The 20,455-nt window shown below is 45.9% G+C and overlaps 1 protein-coding gene across 2 annotated transcripts in view; it reads left to right on the plus strand.

Moving 5' to 3' along the window:
- The first annotated feature begins 14,633 nt into the window (after nt 1–14,633).
- The window catches only part of TMEM198 (transmembrane protein 198), a 63,082-nt gene continuing 57,260 nt past the window's right edge, over nt 14,634–20,455 (plus strand). Inside the window, exon 1 of one of the 2 annotated variants that reach the window (XM_089660627.1) lies at nt 14,634–17,125. The gene's annotated coding sequence lies outside the window, so the exon portion shown is untranslated. The remainder of the gene's footprint in view (nt 17,126–20,455) is intronic. The other variant, XM_089660628.1, reaches the window with a different exon arrangement.

The raw sequence follows: 20,455 nt of genomic DNA on the forward strand, positions 1-20,455 counted from the left end.
AAGACCTAATGCTCTCTAGTTCCCGTGTCACCTCCTCCCATGCTCACCTCCAGGACTTCTCCCATCCTATGGAACTCCCTACCCCAATCTGTCCGGCTATTTCCTAATCTATCCACCTTTAGATGATCCCTGAAAATCTTTCTCTTTAAAGAAGCCTATCCTGCTTCTACCTAGTAAACTGCCATTTATTTCCTCCATCAGCTCATCTCCCCACAGCTATTACCTTTTGTATCACTCAACCCTTCCTCCTAGACTATAACCTCTAACGAGCAGGGCCCTCTGTTTCCTCTTGTACCAAATTGTATTGTAACTGTAATGTCTTCCTTCATTCTGTAAAGCGCTGCGCAAACTGTTGGCGCTATATAAATCCTGTATAATATTAATAATATTAATGGATATTTGGACACAGGCACAATTTTAGTTTTTTTTTCAGGTATAAAATATTTTAAAGCTATAGTTATATAATGGATGTGGGCTGAAAGTGCACACTCTCAGATTTAATTTGAGGGTATGTACATCTAAATTGGAGGAAGGGTTTAGGAATGACAACTCTTAAGAGTAGCGTTCAAAGGAGCTGTCCATGCAAGTGAAACAGACCATTGTAAGGCTTCAAAAATGAAACAAATCCATCAGAGATCGCAGCAACATTAGGAGTGGCCAAATCAAAAGTTTGGTACATTCTGAGGAAAGAAGAATGCACTGGTGAGTTCAGCAACATAAAAAGGCATGGACGTCCACAGAAGACAACAGTAGTGGATGATCGCAGGATCCTCTCTATGGTAAAGAAAAACCCATTCACAACATCCAGACAAGTGAAGGACACTCTCCAGGAGGTGGGCGTATCATTGTCAGTCTACAATCAAGAGAAAACTTCATGAAAGCAAATACAGAGGGTTCATCACAAGGTGCAAACCATTCATAAGTCTGAAGAATAGAAAAGCTAGATTAGACTTTGCCAAAAAACATCTAAAGAAGCCAGACCAGTTCTGGAAAAGCATTCTTTGGATGGATGTAACTAAGATTCATCTGTACCAGAATGTCGGGAAGAAAAAAGCATGGAGAAGGCTTGGAACAGCTCATGATCCAAAGTACACAACGTCATCTGTAAAACATGGTGGAGGCAGTGTGATGGCATGCGCATGTATGGCTCCCAGTGGCACTGGGTCATTGGTGTTTATTGATGATGTGACAGAAGCAGCCGGATGAATTCTGCAGTGTTTAGAGATATACTGTCAGCCCAGGTTCAGCCAAATGCAGCAAAGTTGATTGGACGGTGCTTCACAGTACAGATGGACAATGATCCAAAACACATTGCAAAAGCAACCCAGGAGCTTTTGAAGGAAAAGAAGTGGAATATTCTGCAATGGCTGAGCCAATCACCTGATCTCAACCCAGTTGAGCATGCATTTCACTTGCTGAAGGCAAAACTAAAGGCAGAAAGACCCACAAACAAAGAACAACTGAAGACAGCTGAAGTTAGAGCCTTGCAAAACATCAGAAAGGAGGAAACCCAGTCTTTGGTAATGTCCATGGGTTCCAGACTTCAGGCAATCATTGCCAGTAAAGGATTCTCAACAAAATATTAAAAATGAACTATTTATTTATGATTATATTAATTTGTCCAATTACATTTGAGCCCCTGAAAATGGAGAGACTGTGTATATAAATGGTTGCAGTTCCTAAAATTTGTACTTCATATTTATGTTCAACCCCTTGAATTAAAGCTGAAAGTCCGCACTTCAAATTCATTTGGATTGTTTCATTTTAATTTATTCTGGTGGCATACAGTGCCAAAAGTATGAAAATTGTGCCTGTGTCCAATTATATATGGACCTAACTGTATGTTGTCTACAGTATGTCTCCTCCATCTATAGGGATAGCTAACGCTTGGGACACACAAATCAAAATGTGGCCAGGTCAACAGGAACCAGCCAAATTTCCATCTGTTTGTAGTGCTCCCTGTCTGAAAGAAGCCAATCATTAGACTGCTGGAAAACCTGCATCCGATAAGCCACTACAGCCAATAGTAATCTGTTAGTTTTTTTCATTCAGCCCACTAGTTGAATGAAAAAAAAAACTCACACTGTACCTAGTTTACAGTGGGGATCGAAAGTTTGGGCACCCCAGCTAAAAATTTGTATTAATGTGCATAAAGAAGCCAAGGAAAGATGGAAAAATCTCCAAAAGACATCAAATTACAGATTAGACATTCTTATAATATGTCAACAAAAGTTAGCTTTTATTTCCATCATTTACACTTTCAAAATAACAGAAAACAAAAAAATGGCGTCTGCAAAAGTTTGGGCACCCTGCAGAGTTAATATCTTGTACGGCCCCCTTTGGCAAGTATCACAGCTTGTAAACGCTTTTTGTAGCCAGCCAAGAGTCTTTTAATTCTTGTTCGAGGTATCTTTGCCCATTCTTCCTTACAAAAGTCTTCCAGTTCTTTGAGATTTCTGGGCTGTCTGTCACGCACTGCTCTTTTAAGGTCTATCCATAGATTTTCAATTATGTTGAGGTCAGGAAATTGTGAAGGCCATGGCAAAACCTTCAGTTTACGCCTCTTGATGTAATCCCCCGTGGATTTCGAGGTGTGTTTAGGATCATTATCCATTTGTAGAAGCCATCCTCTCTCTAACTTCAGCTTTTTCACAGATGGCATCAACTTACCATCGAAAATTTGCTGAAATTTTATTGAATCCATTTTTCCTTCTACTCGTGAGATGTTCCCTGTGCCACTGGCTGCAACACAACCCCAAAGCATGATTGATCCAACCCCATGCTTAACAGTTGGACAGAGGTTCTTTTCATTAAATTCTGTGCCCCTTCTTCTCCAAACGTACCTTTGCTCCTTCCGGCCAAAAAGTTCAATTTTAACCTCATCGGTCCACAGAACTTGTTTCCAAAATGCATCAGGCTTGTCTATATGTTCATTTGCAAAGTTCAAACGATGATTTTTGTGGTGAGGACGTAGAAGAGGTTTTCTTCTGATGACTCTTCCATGAAGACCATATTTGTACAAGTATCTCTTTATAGTGGAATAGTGTACCACAACTCCAGTGTCTGCCAGATCTTTCTGGAGGGATCGTGCAGTCAAACGTGGGTTTTGAATTGTTTTTCTCACAATCCTGCGAGCTGTTCTGTCTGATATTTTTCTTGGTCTTCCAGATCTTGCTTTACCTTCCACTGTTCCTGATGACTGCCATTTCTTAATTACATTCCGAACAGAGGATATTGACATCTGAAAACGCTTTGCTATCTTCTTATAGCCTTCTCCAGCTTTGTGAGCGTCAACTATTTTCAGTTTCAGTTTTCTAGACAACTGCTTAGAAGAACCCATGGTGCTGATTGTTGGGGCAAGGTCAGATGAGTCTGGGCATTTAAACCTTAGAGATTGACATCACCTGGTCTTCCCAGACGATGATTGAGAACAATCCATGACACTGGCAGGTCTCAGCTTGGCAAAGGGGGCAGTGCATGCTATAAATTCTGCAGGGTGCCCAAACTTTTGCAGACGCCATTATTTTGTTTTCTGTTATTTTGAAAGTGTAAATGATGGAAATAAAATCTAACTTTTGTTGACATATTATAAGAATGTCTAATCTGTAATTTGATGCCTTTTGGAAATTTTTCCATCTTTCCTTGGCTTCTTTATGCACATTAATACAAATTTTTAGCTGGGGTGCCCAAACTTTCGATCCCCACTGTATGTGCCCTCTATCTCTAGGATGTCTATGTCTCCTCTATCTAATATTAGATGTCTGTGTCTTCTCCATCTATTAAATTATGTCTATGTCTCCTTCATCTGTAGGAAGTCTGTCTCCTCTATCTATTATAGGTTGCCAGTGTCCTCTCAATTTATTATTATATGTCAATCTCTCCTCCATCTACTATAGGATATCTGTGTCTTCTCCATCTATAAAATGTCTATGCACCATCCACCTCATTTTTGATGTCTACGTCTCCTCCATTATAGGATGTCTGTGTCTTCTCCATCTATTACATTATGTTGATGTCTCCTCATCTGATGTCTATGTCTCCTCTATCTATTATCCAAATGTTTGCTCATTGCCTGATATGGTAAGCCAGTCATGACTGACACATCCCACTGATTTTAGATAGCGAATCTAAATTAAATCAAAACCTCATTTGCAAATTCTTTAGCAAGGTGCTGGCCCCTTCTCCTTTTCTTTGTTGAATTTGATATAATACAAGAGATAGTAAGTAAACTGATCAAGGAGCATAACGCACCTGTAGGCTAAAATAACATTTCAAAGAGAAGCTGCCATGAGAGGAAAACCTCTACTTTTCGACTCCTTTTGACAATTCTACCTCCTTGACTGTCATAATGACCCTTCAGACCCTTCAGTTCCTTACGTAGCAAGTCATTGACATGGTATAAAACATGCAGCTAATGAAGCTAGAACTGTAGGCCTTCAAAATTGTAGTGTTGAAGCCAGAAGACAAGCATTATAGCTGTGGCTTTAGAAGGCTGGAAATGTCAGTTTTGTTTTTTTACTGCAAGATAAGTGGATGGCACAGTAACCTTCTAACTCTTCCACTCAATTGCTCCCCACAACAGCAGTCACTTGGTGGATGAAATTGTCACCTGACCTGGCAGGGTTTTGTAGCTTGTAGCCCAGGGTTTCTCAACCAGGGTTCCATGGAATCCTAGGGCTCCTCCAGAGGTTGTTAAGGGTCCCTTGAGCTATGAGCAATTTCTGCCTATTCCCACTGATGCCATTGATCTTTTTAGCTTTCTGTAAGGCGGTAATTCTTTCCAACGACTACAAATGTAAGGAACATTCTTCTCACAGGCCATCACACTAATCTATCATGAGTTGTAGATATAGAAATTTTCAGCAGGGGTTCCCTGAGACTGCAAGTCATTTATGTAGATAAAAGCACACCCGGTTTCAGTTTACAAGGTTTATTGGAGTTTCATAAAAAAGAAACAATGTGAAGTTTTGGGGGACACCATGACTCCCTTCCTCAAAGTAACATTGTTCTGTATTATACCTTGAGAAAGGGGGCTATTGTGTCCCTAAAATGTCACACAGATCTTTATAGAACTCCAGTAAACATTTAAACTGGAACTGGGTATGTTGGTATTTTGGTGTCACTGTATACTGAGCACTTCACATTGAAACTTCTACCAAATGAGGTGTTAGTGCAGAACAGATTACTGGGACTTAAAGTGATATTAAACTTTTTTTTTTTTTTTTTTAATGAAAATAACAAGCATTTCTATACTTACATGTTCTGTGCAATGCTGTTGCACAGAGCATCTGATCCTCCTATTCTAGAGTTTCTCGCCTGTGCTCCTTGCCCCTCCTCATTGGCCGATTTCCATGGGGGGCACCTGTGCAGGCTCGCTCCTGAGCCACCCTGTCTGCATCCATTTACACAGAGTGAGCAGCTTAGCCCTGCCCCATGCACCCATATCACAGCATTTGATTTATAGTAGTGGGAGCCAATGGCTCCCACTGCTATCAATCTGCCCAACGAGGAGAGAGACAGAAGCTAGAGTCGCTGCTTTTGTGCACATCGCTGGTTCTGATAAGGCTCAGCTAAGAAAAAGGAGGGGCTGGGGAGGAGCTGCAATACAGAAGGTTTTTCACCGTAATGTATAGAATGCATTAAAGTGAAAAACCTTAAAGCTTTAGAACGACTTTAAGCTGGCCATACACGGTAAGAAAATCATTTGAAAAAGCCTTCAATATCTTCGATCATTCAACTTTTGAAACTTTAGTGGGCGATTTTAATTATCAAAATGCAAAGTTTAATGGGGAAAAAACAAACTGTCATATCAGATTCTTGGAGCCAAAATGACTGATTGTCTATACATTAGTAGTGGAATTGATCGAAAACAGTTTGAAAAAATCTACAGCACATGCATGTGTTAAACTGTAACAATGGAAGTTGCAAGCAACGAAAAGAAAGATCTTTCTTTTAAATACAGTTGGCGAGTAGGAGGGTTCACAAATCTTTACATCATTTTCACCCATTGCCAAAAAATGTGCCATTTATGTTGTTAACGATCAATAATATGTCGACTATTGTAGTAAAAATTTAAATACAATGGTGGCGTTATGGCATGCACGTTTAACAGATCTTTATAAATCGACCATTTTTTTAATAACGATTTTCTGTGTATGGCCAACATTAGAGTTTGGTAGATATCATCTGTGTACGGTTAGCTGAATGCTAACCTGTGCCTTCCCTGTTCATCCCTAGCGGCATTTCCTTTGCTATTCCACTGCTTTGTTCAGCTCTGGGAGCCAGAGGAGGATGCCTTGTATTTCCAAGTATGGCTGAACCAATCAACATAGACACACAGGGAGCCTATAGCCCTGTATTAACTATCATTCCACCAATTACCATATCAGCACTTTACTCCTGGTGGCTGAATGGAGGGGCGTTGGTGTGAAAGGAATGTGTGGGCTTCTGAGACCCTCCCGGGGGCTAGGTTAAGGTGAATCAGTCACTAAGGCTGGCCATACACTATACAATTTTCTATCCAATTTCTGTCCAATTTCCTTTAGATTTACCTTCAACTATGTAGTGCAAGGGCCTGCCTAACTGGATACAATTGAAATTGTTGTTAGGTTTGACCTCCTATTATCTGGTTTTTGGTAAATCTAAACCATAAATCTCAAGATATTTGTATAACGTATGGCCAGCCTTAGTCTTGGGCAATGTACAGGTTCACTTTAAGGGTCACCTACATTGCCTGAAAGAATTAGGCATCAGTTATGACAATCAGGCCAGGAAGAGGTTAACATTCCATGAAAAGCAAAAATGAAGTGTTGGATACAGATTTTCCATTGGTCAGTCAACTTAATGCTCGGCACACTAACTTTGGCAGCAAGCCACAAAATGGGGACAACTCTTAAAAACAGAGGAAAACCCAGGAGGTGAAAATTTCCATTTGTACAGTCCAAGAGAGAGCCAAACATCCAAGAGTCCAAAGCTTTAATTTATAAAATTGGTTCATAGCAGAAAAAAGGCAACATGTTTCGGGGAGCCAAACAGATTCTACCTTCATGAGAACTCTGTCAAGGTCCTACCTTTTCCCAGAGGTTATGTTACTCCATGTGCTGGCATCTATCTTGGATTTCTGCAGAGCATGGTGGGAATCTTTTATGCCTTCAGGTCTCTGAGGTCCATCCCCCAAAGGGGTGTGGCTGATTACATATAAGCCTGTGGTCCGCACATGATCTTTGCACTTGTGTCTTGGTAGCTCTGTTCTGACTCGGCTTGTGACTTGACCATTCTTTGTGTTCTCCTTTGATCTGACCCTCCGTTGCTGAACCCGGCCCGTGACCTGTGATTCTTGTCTGCTGTCCTGTACTGTTTTGTCCCGTTGTTGTTGACCCAGCCTGCCTGTGGCGGAACCGTTCCGCCTGGGCTTCCTCGTGCGGAGCAGTGCGTCTCACCCAATGGTCCTCATTTCCGGCAAGTCTTCCAGCATTCTCCCAAGGCAGGTATTATAGCTAAAAACACGAGTCAGAACTTCGTGTAGGGTGAAACTGACAATCTTTATTAAATACGGCTCAGTATATACAACTTCACCCCACCCCCACCAGACAAACTGGCACCAGGTTTTCCCCACCCACAACAAACCATACAATACAACAATACCTAGGAACTCTATAGAAGTGAAAGACTACAAGGTCACATTTCCCTAAACAAACAGTGTAGAATGTCTGTGAAACATGTCCAGCTTTACAAAGGGGATAAAAACCAAAACAGAAAGGGCAAAATGGTATCACAAAGGGACAATTCGTCACAAGGCTCCCCCGTTGTGTAACACCCGCCAGACCCGGCGAGACCTTCAAACAGGTCCGCTTGGGGCTGGTCGGTTCAGAGGTTCACTTCTCCAACTCGGCTTGCCGGGACAACCCATCTGCATTGGCGTTTTGCTTCCCCGATCGGTACTGGTTGAGCTTCAGCAGGGGTCTCGGTGCCAAAAAGTGGAGACCAGGACTCCCAGATCATTTCCAAGGAGAACCTCAGCTGGCAAGTTCTGCATTACTCCAATTTCAACGTCCCTGACCCCGGCCCCCCAATCCAGATGAAGCCTTGCGGTAGGAATCCGGTAGACATGGCCTCCCGCTACCCGTAACGCCACAGATTGCCCGGTCTTGGCCCAGTCTGGTACCAGTTGAGGTTGGACTAGGGTGAGTGTGGCTCCAGTGTCCCGTAATCCTTGGGCCTGACGGCCGTTAACATGGACAACCTGTTGGTGGTGTCGGCGATTGTCCGGGGTGGCAGCCTGGAGAGGGTTAGCCTCATGAAAGACCCCGATGTCCTCATCCTCGGTGGTAAAATTCCTCCATGAAGAGGCGGTGTCACTCGGGTGGTTCTGTAGAGAGTAGGCAGAGGCTCGGCCATAGGGAGTGGTAGGTCGGTTGGAAGTGCCCCAAGGGGGTTGGCTGCTCTGGAGTCTTGGTGGATTCCGTGGGCAATGAATGCGGATGTGCCCTGTTTGGTTGCAGCCATAACAGCGTGGGCCAGACCGCTTTGGGTCATAAGGTGTGGGTGGTCTGAGGCATTCTCGGGTGACCAGAGTGGGCACCACTGGTTGTGGACGAGGTGCAGGGGGAATGGGTACAACAATACCTAGGAACTCTATAGAAGTGAAAGACTACAAGGTCACATTTCCCTAAACAAACAGTGTAGAATGTCTGTGAAACATGTCCAGCTTTACAAAGGGGATAAAAACCAAAACAGAAAGGGCAAAATGGTATCACAAAGGGACAATTCGTCACACTGCCCAACTACTCTATTGTCCTTTCCACCAGCTACATGCCATTGGCGGCGGCCATTACCGCAACTGGGGTGTCTCGGGGGCCGCGACCTGGTTCCTGGCTGCGTCAAGTCCATCCCCACCATCAGGGGCCCTGGTGAAGGGCAGCCTGGGACTTAGACTCCGCGCCCTGAAGGACTTTGGTCTGTGGGTGTTGGTTGTCGTCAGCCAGTGCGTTACATTGTTATTAAGCCTGCCTGTTCGTTCCTCAGCTCCTGCCCTGACAGACTCAGGATAAAGGGACATCTCAACCTCAGTGCCCCCCCACCCACCTCTTCCTGACTGGTATACAAAACTGCCACTCACACCCAGGGGCGGACTGAAAACTCATGGGGCCCCTGGGCAATAGGGGATCATGGGACCCCTGTGTCCTTGCCCAAACTCAAAAAAGCCAATGAAAAAGGTACCAGGGGCATCTCATGGGGCCCCCTACTGACCCCGGGCCCTCAGGCAGTGCCAGAGTTTCCAAATGGGCAGTCCGCCCCTGCTCACACCAACATTTGTCATGTGAAGGAACAACATTCTTTATTAAACCACCATGTCTGTGGGAGCCATTATGCAATGGGTTTTAACACAAAGTAGGGAGAAGATACTGGAAGACGACCACATGATGTCACAGATTATATAGCTTTCTATTCACGCCTGAGCTTACTTATATGAGCAAAAAATCTTCAACACTTCAAATGTGAGCGCCTACACATGCTTCAGAATCATCTGAAAAATTCTCATGTAACGCCCTCTAGGTAAACAAGATAGGATTTTTGTTAGTCAGAGGCTGGATAGCAGCCTGTGGATGAGTCAGCATGGGAGTGAGGCAGGAATTCAACAGGCTGGCTGGGAGGGCTTCTGGAGCTCTCCTGCCTTTCCAGAAACTTAAAGAACTTTCTGGATGAGGGGTGTAGGAGGGGGCCCAGATATGCATGTTTGAGGGACCTTGCCAATACCCTGGCAGGAGGCTGGGCATGGTGACCACGTACAAACCTTAAATATAAAAGAGCCTGGGGAGCAGTGTGCAGGGTTGGGTGGAAGATGGACTGAGAGGAAGGCTGTAGTGTGGAGCCTGGGAGAGTGCCCCAGGGAGGGGAGCCTACCTTCAGGCAGGTTGCTGGAAGGGATGATCTCCACTGTCCCACCATCTCCTAGACAACCTGTCAGCAGGAGAGTAGCCAGCCCAGCGAAAGGCCTGAAAGCAGCTTCAACCCACCACACTAACAGGACAGGACAGTGTGAGTACTCCTACACCCCCTGGGACAGATAAAGGGAGAGGGCGGTCAGGTGCAAGACCCCACTAGTTCTCATCCAGGACTACTTCATTGTTAGCTCTTGGGACCCCTTGCCCAGGGATACATTCAGGGCAGTTGGGTGAAGAGGAGGATTCATCTGGTGTCCAAGTAGGTACATCAAGAGGATTTCAGTGCTCCTTAAAGAGACGGCGCTATTTTTTCTGATCCACAATTTTGTACAGTATTTGTTCCTAAGAAATTCGTGCTCAAGTTTTACAGTTCCTTGGGCATCCCATATACCCCTAGACCCCATCCACGTTTTTAACCCCTTTATAAAAATAACTAAAAACCAGCTCAAGGACTGTTTACTGATTCAAAATATGGAACATGCATGTTGCCTGGCTGTGCAGAGCTTAAGGGGACCCAAAACAAACTCAGCAGCCACTAAGGGGGTAGTGCTACACCAGGGGCGGACTGATAACTCATGGGGCCCCTGGGCAATAGGGGATCATGGGGCCCCTGTGTCCTTGCCCAAACTCAAAAAAGCCTATGAAAAAGGTACCAGGGGCATCTCATGGGGCCCCCTACTGACCCCGGGCCCTCGGGCAGTGCCCGAGTTTCCAAATGGTCAGTCCGCCCCTGTGCTACACTCATATTAGGCGTGAATGGGGGCTTATTTTATAAAGCGCTACACTAAATGTATTATCATAATGACAACTACAACATATCACTAATAAACACTTCTCTCTTGGCCTGCAGTCACGTTGCCTTTCTGCGCATTTCTGCATATGTGTGCTTTTTTATGCATGGTTCTTTTTTTTTTTTTTATTCAAAGGTAGGTTTCCTCTGACCTAAGACCTCTTTCACACAGTCGTGTTAATGCATCCACCAGATTCCAGTGGCAAGAATCAGTGAATTCTTGCTGTCGGCATGACTAGGGTATGGGAATAGCAGCAGCCACTCAGCCTATGTACACTAATGACCGGCTGACGCCGTTGGGTGTGGTTAGGGATAGGTATAGGGTACCCTCAGTTCACACCTAAGCGTTTTCTGCAGCATTTTGCAGAAATGCAGTACAGTCCATTTAACATGATTTCCTATGGGACATTTTCACATCTGTGTGTCCCCCCCCGTGCATTTTTTGGTAAGGGTCAGGGACTTTTTTGAACGCAAAAAAGTTATGTTTTTGGTTCTAAAGGCTTCAATGGAAACACTGCAGAAAAGCATGTATTGTGTTTTTGCTGCGTTTTTGCTGCATTTTGTATTTTAAATCTGCCTAACAACCAAAAAAAAAATGCAAAACGCCGCAAAAATGCAAGTACAAAAATGTCAAACGCACCGCAAAATGCAATGCAGAAACGATTCAAACGCAATCTGCCTTAGGGATGGATGTCTGAGCCTGCATGCAGTCAGCTGCCTCCAGGCTCGGACATCCACAGGTAGATGTTTGGTGTGTGGCTACATGTGAACAGTGGTGGCCACTGTCGGCCTGTCAATCTTGTCCGAGTGGCCGCTGCTATTCATACGCCCCGGTCATTTCAACTGCAAGCATCGGCCACTGGAATACGGTGAATGCAACCAACCGGAAGGAGGCCTTATTGTTGTGGGTAAGAGGTGCATTGCAGTGTCTTTACGCTCATTTACACTCGTTTATGTGCGTTCCTATGCACTTTAACGCACATTACTGGACCGCATATAAATGCAACGTTCTAGTATGAACATGCTGTATAGAAAACTGTTGTTTTTTATGTGTCATTGTTGTGACCTGCATTCATTCAGTATGGAAAACGCAGGTAACTGTGCATAGTCTCTAGGTTCACATACTGTATGTGCAGGTTGGGAACACACGCAATTAGCAGACGTGCGGGGGTGCCATTAACTCTTGGGGGCCCATTCACACCAGATGCGGTTGGATGCAGTTTGATGCGTTTTTGTCTGCACATAGACAATCCAAAATCCAGGTTATCCAGTGGGCATAGTTCACACCATTACAGCGCAGTGCAGTGAAAAAAAGTACAGCAAGCTTCATTTTTTCCACAATTCAAATGCACATAAATGCAAGCAAGTGCATGTAAATGCAACAAAATACACGGCAACGCAGTGCAGTGTGTATAAAAATAGGGGCAGCATAGTAGCTAAGTGGTTAGCACTTCCGCCTGGCAGTACTGGGGTCGTTGCTTCGAATCCCAACCACGGCACCACCTGCCTGGAGTTTGCATGTTCTCCCTGTGTCTGCGTGAGTTTCAGTTTCCTCCCACACTCCAAAGACATGCTGGTAGGTTGATTATCTCCTCTCTGAATTGGCCCCTAGTATGTGTATGTATGAATGTGAGTTAGGGACCTTAGATTGTACGCCCCTTGAGGGTTAGGGACTGATGTGAATGTACAAAATATATGTAAAGCGCTGCGTAAATTGATGGCGCTATATAAGTACCTGAAATAAAAGCCCAAAGAAGAAGGGGGTGACTTCAAAAGAAACGCAAGATTAGGAAAAATATATTGAGAATGCGTGCGCATGTGTAGAAACGCACATCAAACGCACATCACTGCGCATACAAAAACAGTAAATGCAGTTTCTGGTGTAAATGAGCCCTTAATGGCACCCACGCACATCAGGACCTCCGCACATTTTTTTTTTTTTCGTTCGGGTATAGCAGGCCATTCAAATGAACGCGTTGCTGTACCCGCGAGCGTGCGCAGAAATGCGCACGCACATAACGCCCAGGGTGAACCTGGAATAGAGAGGTTTGTGACTATATACAGAGATTACAATGAGTCGTCGGCCTCCGTACCTGTTGTAATGGCAGTTTACGCTGACACTATATATTGTATAATGTACACTTCCATGGCGGGGCTGATAATTATATAGATATGCACTATTTATCCAATTAGAACGAGGCGCATGCCCCCCCCCCAGTCTATGATAAAAATACACATATGTGGGAGGGCTGTGTTTACTGTGAATCAGCTTCTGCTGTCAGGCCTGCATACTGGGAGGACCTGGGAAGAGGCTGAATGGAGGTGTCGGGGCTCTCTGACCCCCCCAGGACTTTCCCTATTTATTGTTCTATGAAGTGCAGATTAGTGATGAGCTGTCCTAAGCAAAGGCTGCAGCCTGCAAGTCACACTGCTGTGCTGGGGAAGTGGTACAGTCCATCTGGGCTCACCCCCTCCCCTGCCTGTCAGCTCTTGGTTTGTCCCGCCTGCTGCTTCTAGTCTAGGAGCTGTCCAGCAGCATCAGGAGGGGAGAAGGAGGGGTGCTGGGAGCTGCAGGGAGATAATAGAGGGGCCAGAGGAGTACAAGGGAGACAACAAAGAGGGGACAGGGGGGATCCTGGAGGAAGGGCGGTGCTGGCTGAACACAGGGGAGAGGAAGAGGGAGAGTGCTGGGGAGAGGGAGAGTGCTGGGGAGAGGAAGAGGGAGAGTGCTGGGGAGAAAGAGAAGGAGAGAGTGCTGGGGAGAGGAAGAGGGAGAGTGCTGGGGGAAGGAGAAGGAGAGAGTGCTGGGGGGGGAAGGAGAAGGAGAGAGTGCTGGGGGGGGGGGAGAAGGAGAGAGTGCTGGGGAGAAAGAGAGAGTGCTGGGGAGAGGAAAAGGGAGAGTGCCGGGGGGGGGGGGGGAGGAGAAGGAGAGAGTGCTGGGGGGAAGGAGAAGGAGAGAGTGACAAGGGGAGAGAAAGAAGAAGAGAGTGCTGGGGAGAGGAAGAGGGAGAGCACTAGGGAGAGGAAGAAGAAAAGAGTGCTGGGGAGAAGAAGAGAGTGCTGGGGAGAGGAAGAAGAAGAGAGTGCTGGGGATAGGAAGAAGAAGAGAGTGCTGGGGAGAGGAAGAGGGAGAGCACAAGGGAGAGGAAGAAGAAGAGAGTGCTGGGGAGAGGAAGAGGGAGAGCAGTAGGGAGAGGAAGAAGAAGAGAGTGCTGGGGAGAGGAAGAAGAAGAGAGTGCTGGGGAGAGGAAGAAGAAGGGAGTGCTGGGGAGAGGAAGAGAGAGGGAGAGCACTAGGGAGAGGAAGAAGAAGAGAGTGCTGGGGGGAAGGAGACGGAGAGAGTGACAAGGGGAAGGAGAAGAATAGAGTGCTGGGGAGAGGAAGAGGGAGAGCACTAGGGAGAGGAAGAAGAAGAGAGTTCTGAGGACAGGGAGAGCACTAGGGAGAAGAAGAAAAGAAGAAGAGAGTGCTGGGGAGAGACAGAAGAAGAGAGTGCTGGGGAGAGACAGAAGAAGAGAGTGCTGGGGAGAGACAGAAGAAGAAAATGCTGGGGAGAGACAGAGGAAGAGTGCAGGGGAAAGACAGAGGAAGAGTGCTGGGGAGAGAGAGAAGAGGGAGAGACAGAGGAAGAGTGCTGTGGTGAGAGAGAGAAGAGGGAGAGACAGAGGAAGAGTGCTGTGGTGAGAGAGAGAAGAGGAAGAGGGAAAGAGTGCTGGGGAGAGAGAGAGAGGAGAGTAAGAGATAGAGTGCTGGGGGAAGGGAAAAGAAAGTGAGAGAGTGCACATAGATTGCTGCGGAGAGACAGAGGACGAGTGCTGTGGAGAGGGAGAGAAGAGGAAGGGGGAAAGAGTGCTTGGGAGAGAGGAGAGGAAGAGGGAAAGAGTGGGGGGGGGGGAGAGGGAAAGAGTGCACATAGAGTGCTGGGGAGAGACAGAAAAGAAAGGTCAGAGAGAGAGAGAGTGCAGCCAGAGTGCTATGAAGAGGCATAAAGGAAGGGGTAAAGAGTCCAGCCACAGGGCTACAGAGAAATAGAAAATAGGGGGGAGAGAAATTGCAGCTAGAGTGCTGGAGCAACAAAAAATAGGAGAGAAAAAATAGGGGAGAGAGATAAAAGAGTGCAGCCAGGGGGCTGGAGAGACAGAAGATAGGAGAGAGGGTGCAGCCTGAGTGCTGGGAAGACACGAAAAGGAGGGTTAGAGAGTGCAGCCAGAGTGCTAGAGAGACAGAAAACAGGGCGGGGGAGAGAGTGCAACTAGAGTGCTGGAGAGACAAAAGATACAAGACAGAGTGCAGCCAGACATCTGGATAGAGACAGAAAGGAAAGGAGAATGAGTGCAGCCAGAGTGCTGGGAAGAGACAGAAAATAGGCGTGAAAGCAAGAGAGAGTGCAGCTGGATTGCTGAGGAGAGACAGAAAGTAGGAGAGAAAGAAAATGGGGAGAGTGCAGTTAGAGTGCTGGAGAAACAGAAAATAGGAGAGGGGAGGAGAGGAGAGGGGAGAGGAGAGGAGAGGGGAAGTGCTACAGAGGGACAGAAAATAGGAGAGTGCAGCTAGAGTGCTGGGGAGGGACAGAAAGGAGGGGGTAGAGCTTGCAGCCATAGTGATAGAGAGAGACAGAAAATAGGAGAGAGAGAGAGAGAGAGTACAGCTAGAGGACGGGAGAAAGACAAAAAATAGGAGCAAAAAATAGACAGAAAATCGGAAAGAGAGACAACAAATAGGGGAGAGAGAGAGTGCAGCTAGAGTGCTGGAGAGACAGAAACTAGGGGAGAAAGGGAGAGGAGAGGGGACGTGCTGGTAAAAAAAGAGACAGAAAAGAGAGCGGAGCATGCAGCTCTGGAGAGAGACAGAAAATAGTGCTGGAGTGCTGGAGAGAGACAGAAAATAGGAAAGAAAGAGAGAGTGCAGCCAGAGTGTGTGTGAGAGAGAGACAGAGAACAGGAGCAAGACAGAGACAGAAAATCAGGGAGAGAGAGAGACAGAGAACAGGAGCAAGACAGAGACAGAAAATCAGGGAGAGAGAGAGAGACAGCAAATAGGGGAGAAAGGGAGAGGAGAGGGGGAGTGCTGGAGAGACAGAAAATAGGAAAACAAGGGAGAGAGGGTGCAGCCAGAGTGCAGGAGAGAGACAGAAAGGAGAGAAGAGAGAGTGCAGCCAGAGTGCGGGAGAGAGGGAAGAGACAGAAAAGGGGGGAATTTTGCATGCAGCTAGAGTGCTAAAGAGCAACAGAAAGAGAAGAGACAGTAAGGAGAGAGAGAAGAGACAGAGAAAAGTGAGAGAGGGAGTGCAGACAGAGTGCTGCCAAGAGACAAAGAGGAGGGAGAGAGCAGAGATAGTTACAGAGGACAGGGAAGAGAGTGAGTGCAGAGAGAGGCAGAAAAAGAGAGAGACAATGAGAAAGGAGAGAGTGAGTGCAGACAGAGAGCTGGGAATAGAGTAGAAAAAGGGAATAAAAAGAGAGAGACTTAGAGGTGACAGACAAAAAGGAGGAAGAGAGAGACAAAGAGAGAGGGTGGTGGGAAGAGACGGGGAGGAATAGAGAGAGAGGAGAGCAGAGAGAGGCTGTAGAGATCCCCGTAGAAGGAGTGAAGATCTGTAGAGAGAGCGGACACTGGGGCGGGTGGAGGAGAGGGGGCAGACGGCGTGGAGTGGGGATACCCAGGGGTAACTGAGGGCACAGCCTGCTTGTTAAAACACCAAGGAAAGTGCAAAGCAGGAGGTGTGAGGGCAGAGACAGCAGACACAGAGGGAAGGCTGATTGAGGGAGGGGAGGAGGGGGGGAGGTCTCTTTTCACAAAGCCCCTCCAACCGCAGAGGGAGAAGGAAGGAGAGAGCAGAGATGGGGACAAAGAGAGGAAGAGAGTGATGGAGAGAACAGCACAATGGCTATGTAAGACGAGCCCGGGGCCAGGAACCCAGCCATGGGGGAGACTCACTTGAGCATCACGTCCAAGAGACCACTGGGGAGCCTAAGCCTGAAGTGACAGACCCTTCCGCTATGTGTCGGACCCTGGGGGGGGGAATCTCACAAGACAGCTGGAGAAACGTTGCTGCTTGAGGATGAGTGAGAGACCACAGGAGAGGCAGAGAGACAGCCAACATCGCCTTTGCACAAGAAGACCGCTGACGACTGTACCATAGGACCAAAGAGGCGCTTGGGTGACGGCTCCATGCATGGTCCCCATCTCAGGACACCTCCCACGGATGTGACTCACCCCACCCTAGGTACTGTCACTAATTGATCCTACATTGGGTTACCAACACTCCATAATTAGCAGAGACCTCCCTTATTTTCATTACAAACATGCCCCCCCTCCAATCCTCCCCAATCTGCGAATAATGGAAACCATCAGATGTTCAGGAATCTCATACGTACTGCTGATATCTAATGTAAGTTTCTTCCTTTCATTTCCCCCTTTAAGCTTTGATCCGATGACCCTCTAAACCTAGGCACCGTACTTAGTTCTCCAATAGGAATTCCACCAAGCCCTATCGCCCCATGGCTTCCTTATGAGCGATCCGCGCATTGCTGCCCACCATCACCCACATCTTATTGCACGGCATTTGTGAGTGCCAGCTTGGCCTCGATCTGGCAGGCAGTGGGTTAAAGAAAACCCTCCTCCTCGGTGAGCCGACATGGCTGCCAGTTCTGGGCACTGATTATCGGTGGTAAATAACCACACTGGGGGGCTGTGTTTGCATCGCTTCACCCCGGCTGGGTTGGTGAGGTTGGTGTACGGCACGGACAGGCCTCAGTCGCTGGAAAATAGAATTGCCTTTTGTATAGCCTGGGGCTCTATTATGTCTCTTCCACATTTCCGTAATTCCAAGTTATCTGTCAGCATCAGGTACATCGAGGAAGGCATGAGCCATTTGTAAAGTGATAATGAGGATATTACCATCTGTATCAACATTTCTCAACATTTCCATCACAGAGGAACCCTTTAAATTATTGCCAGGTCTAGGGGAACCCTTGTAAAAAACAATTCTTTGGGGGTCAGTAGGAAGAATGCTCCTTACATTGGTGGTCCATGAGAAGAATGCCCCTCACATTGTGGGTCAATGGGAAGAATACTTCTTGCATTGACGGTCATTGGAAAGCATGCCCCTTAGATTTAGTGGTCTTTAGGAAGAACACCCCTTACATTGGTGGTCCATGAGAAGTATGCCCCTCACATTGTGGGTCAATGGGAAGAATGCTTCTTGCATTGACGGTCATTGGGAAGCATGCCCCTTAGATTTGGTGGTCTTTAGGAAGAACACCCCTTACATTGGTGGTCAGTGGGAAGAATGCTCCTTACATTGGTGGTCCGTGGGAAGAATGCTCCTTACATTGGTGGTCAGTGGGAAGAATGTCCCTTACATTGGTGGTCAGTGGGAGGAATGCCCCTTACATTGTTGGCCTGTGGGAAGAATGTCCCTTGCATTGGTGGTCAGTGGGAAGAATGCCCCTTGCATTGGTGGCCAGTGGGAAGAATGCCCCTTATATTGGCAGTCAGTGGGAAGAATGCCCCTTATATTGTTAGCCAGTGGGAAAAATGCCCCTTACATTGTTGGCTTGTGGGAAGAGTGCCCCTTACATTGGTGGTCATGGGGAAGAATGTCCCTTACATTGTTGTCCTGTGGTGAATAATGCCCCTTATATTGGTGATCAATGGGAGCAATGCCCCTTACATTGGTGTTCAGTGGGAAGAATGCCCCTTACATTGGTGATCAGTGGGAACAATGCCCCTTACATTGGAAGTCAGTGGGAAGAATGTCTCTTACTTTGGTGATCATTGGCAACAATGCCCCTTACATTGGAGGTCAGTGGGAAGAATGCCTCTTACTTGGGTGGTCAGTGCAAAGAATGATCCTAACATTGATGGTTAGTAGGAAGAATGCCCCTTGTAGTGGTGGTTAGTAAAAAGGTCTAAGCTTCTTGGTAGTCATTGGGAAGAATGCCCCCTATGTTGGCGGTCAGTAGAAAGAAAGATTGAGTGTCCTGCTGCTGGCTCTGTCAAGTGGCATTGGCCCAAGAACTATGCTGGCACCATTGAATGGGAGGCCAATTAGCCATAGCTCAAGCAACCCCTGGCAACCTCTAGAGGAACCCAAGCATTCTACAGAACCCTGGTTGAGATTGGCCGACCTATACAGGAACGATGTTCTGCAACCTTACGGAAGAATGCATGGTGACTGTGTACAAACATGAAAATGTGCGTCTAGCGCCAATTGTGTACAAGGCAAGTGCCCAAGTTGTTCAGATAGTGGAAACGGCTATGGGGCTGTGCAGGTTTTAGTAACCCATAGCAACCTATCCATTTAAGATCACTGCCATTGTTGCCAAGGGTTACTGCACTTTGCACATGCTCATTGGCCCGTGTGCTGCCCTATCCCTTGTATGCGATCCTACAACAGACCAGCACAGTGACCTGTAGCAACCCAGCAAAAAGCAACATTCAGCAGTTGAGTGCAGCCATGCTAATGAAAGATGGTTTCTGGTTGGTTGCCAGGGGTCACCATACGTGGTAAATAAAACCGTACACGTATAAACCGTATCACACCAGCAAGGTGCACAAACGGGGACACATGCAAAGGACTCCTACATAGAGTGCAAACTGAACAGAATTGGGACTGTTGGCCATTGCTGGGTTCCTTTATTTTTAGATCAGACTTTGAGCCTTATTTATCAAAAGAACTGTCTGCATTGTCTGCGGACAGCCAATCACGATCAAGATTCCACCACAGGTTTGAATGTGATTGGCCGATTGAGGGCAATCGAGTTCACGGAGACCAATGTACGCGAATGGCTGTTCTGGGCAGTGGCTCCCACCGTCTTCCAGCTGTCATGGATCAGTCTTTTGTATTTGTGGAGTTATATAATATTCATGTGTACAGACAGCACGGCGCATCCGAAAGCAGCAGAACTCGATATGTACCGGGAACGCCAGCCTTCACCAGTCCCAGGACATGTAGGTCCCTGCAGAGGTCCTTCTTTCAACACCAAATACTCTCATTTTATACATTTAATGTTGCTTTTTGCTCATAGGTTGGGTATTTATGTTCTCCCCCATATGGAAGAAAAATATATTTGAAATACATTTTAAAAATATTCTTCCCAAATATATTGATATATGTTTGAAATGCTACAATTCTGTCCATATTCAATGCATTTCAAAATATATTTCAATAAATATATATTTCAGTATGTTGAAATGCATTTTTATTACAAAGTATATGAAAAATATTTTTAAAAATACATTTCAAAAATACTGTATGTCTTTAAAAAATACAAATCTACATTTTTGGAATACATTTACAAATATATGTAAAAATATATGTTAAAATTACTTTTTTATATTTAAAAAAAATCTGAAGAATATACAGCATTTAAAAAATATATATTTTTAAAAATATATATATTTTTTAAATATATTCGTCAGTTTTTTTTAACATATATTTGTAAATACACAAAAATGTTTAAAAAATATATTCCTCAGATTTTTTTAACATATAAAAAAGTCATTTTAACATATTTTTACATATACTTACTTGTAAATGTAGTACAACATACAGTATATATATATATATATATATATATATATATATCAGGGGCGGACTGACCATTTGGAAACATGGGTACTGCCCGAGGGCCCAGGGTCAGTGGGGGGCCCCATGAGATGCCCCTGGTACCTTTTTCATAGGCTTTTTTTAGTTTGGGCAAGGACACAGGGACCC

The sequence above is a fragment of the Staurois parvus genome, unplaced genomic scaffold, assembly GCF_062004578.1.
Source record: "Staurois parvus isolate SC_StPar_1 unplaced genomic scaffold, SC_StPar_1.0 ptg001255l, whole genome shotgun sequence".
Lineage (NCBI taxonomy): Eukaryota > Metazoa > Chordata > Amphibia > Anura > Ranidae > Staurois > Staurois parvus.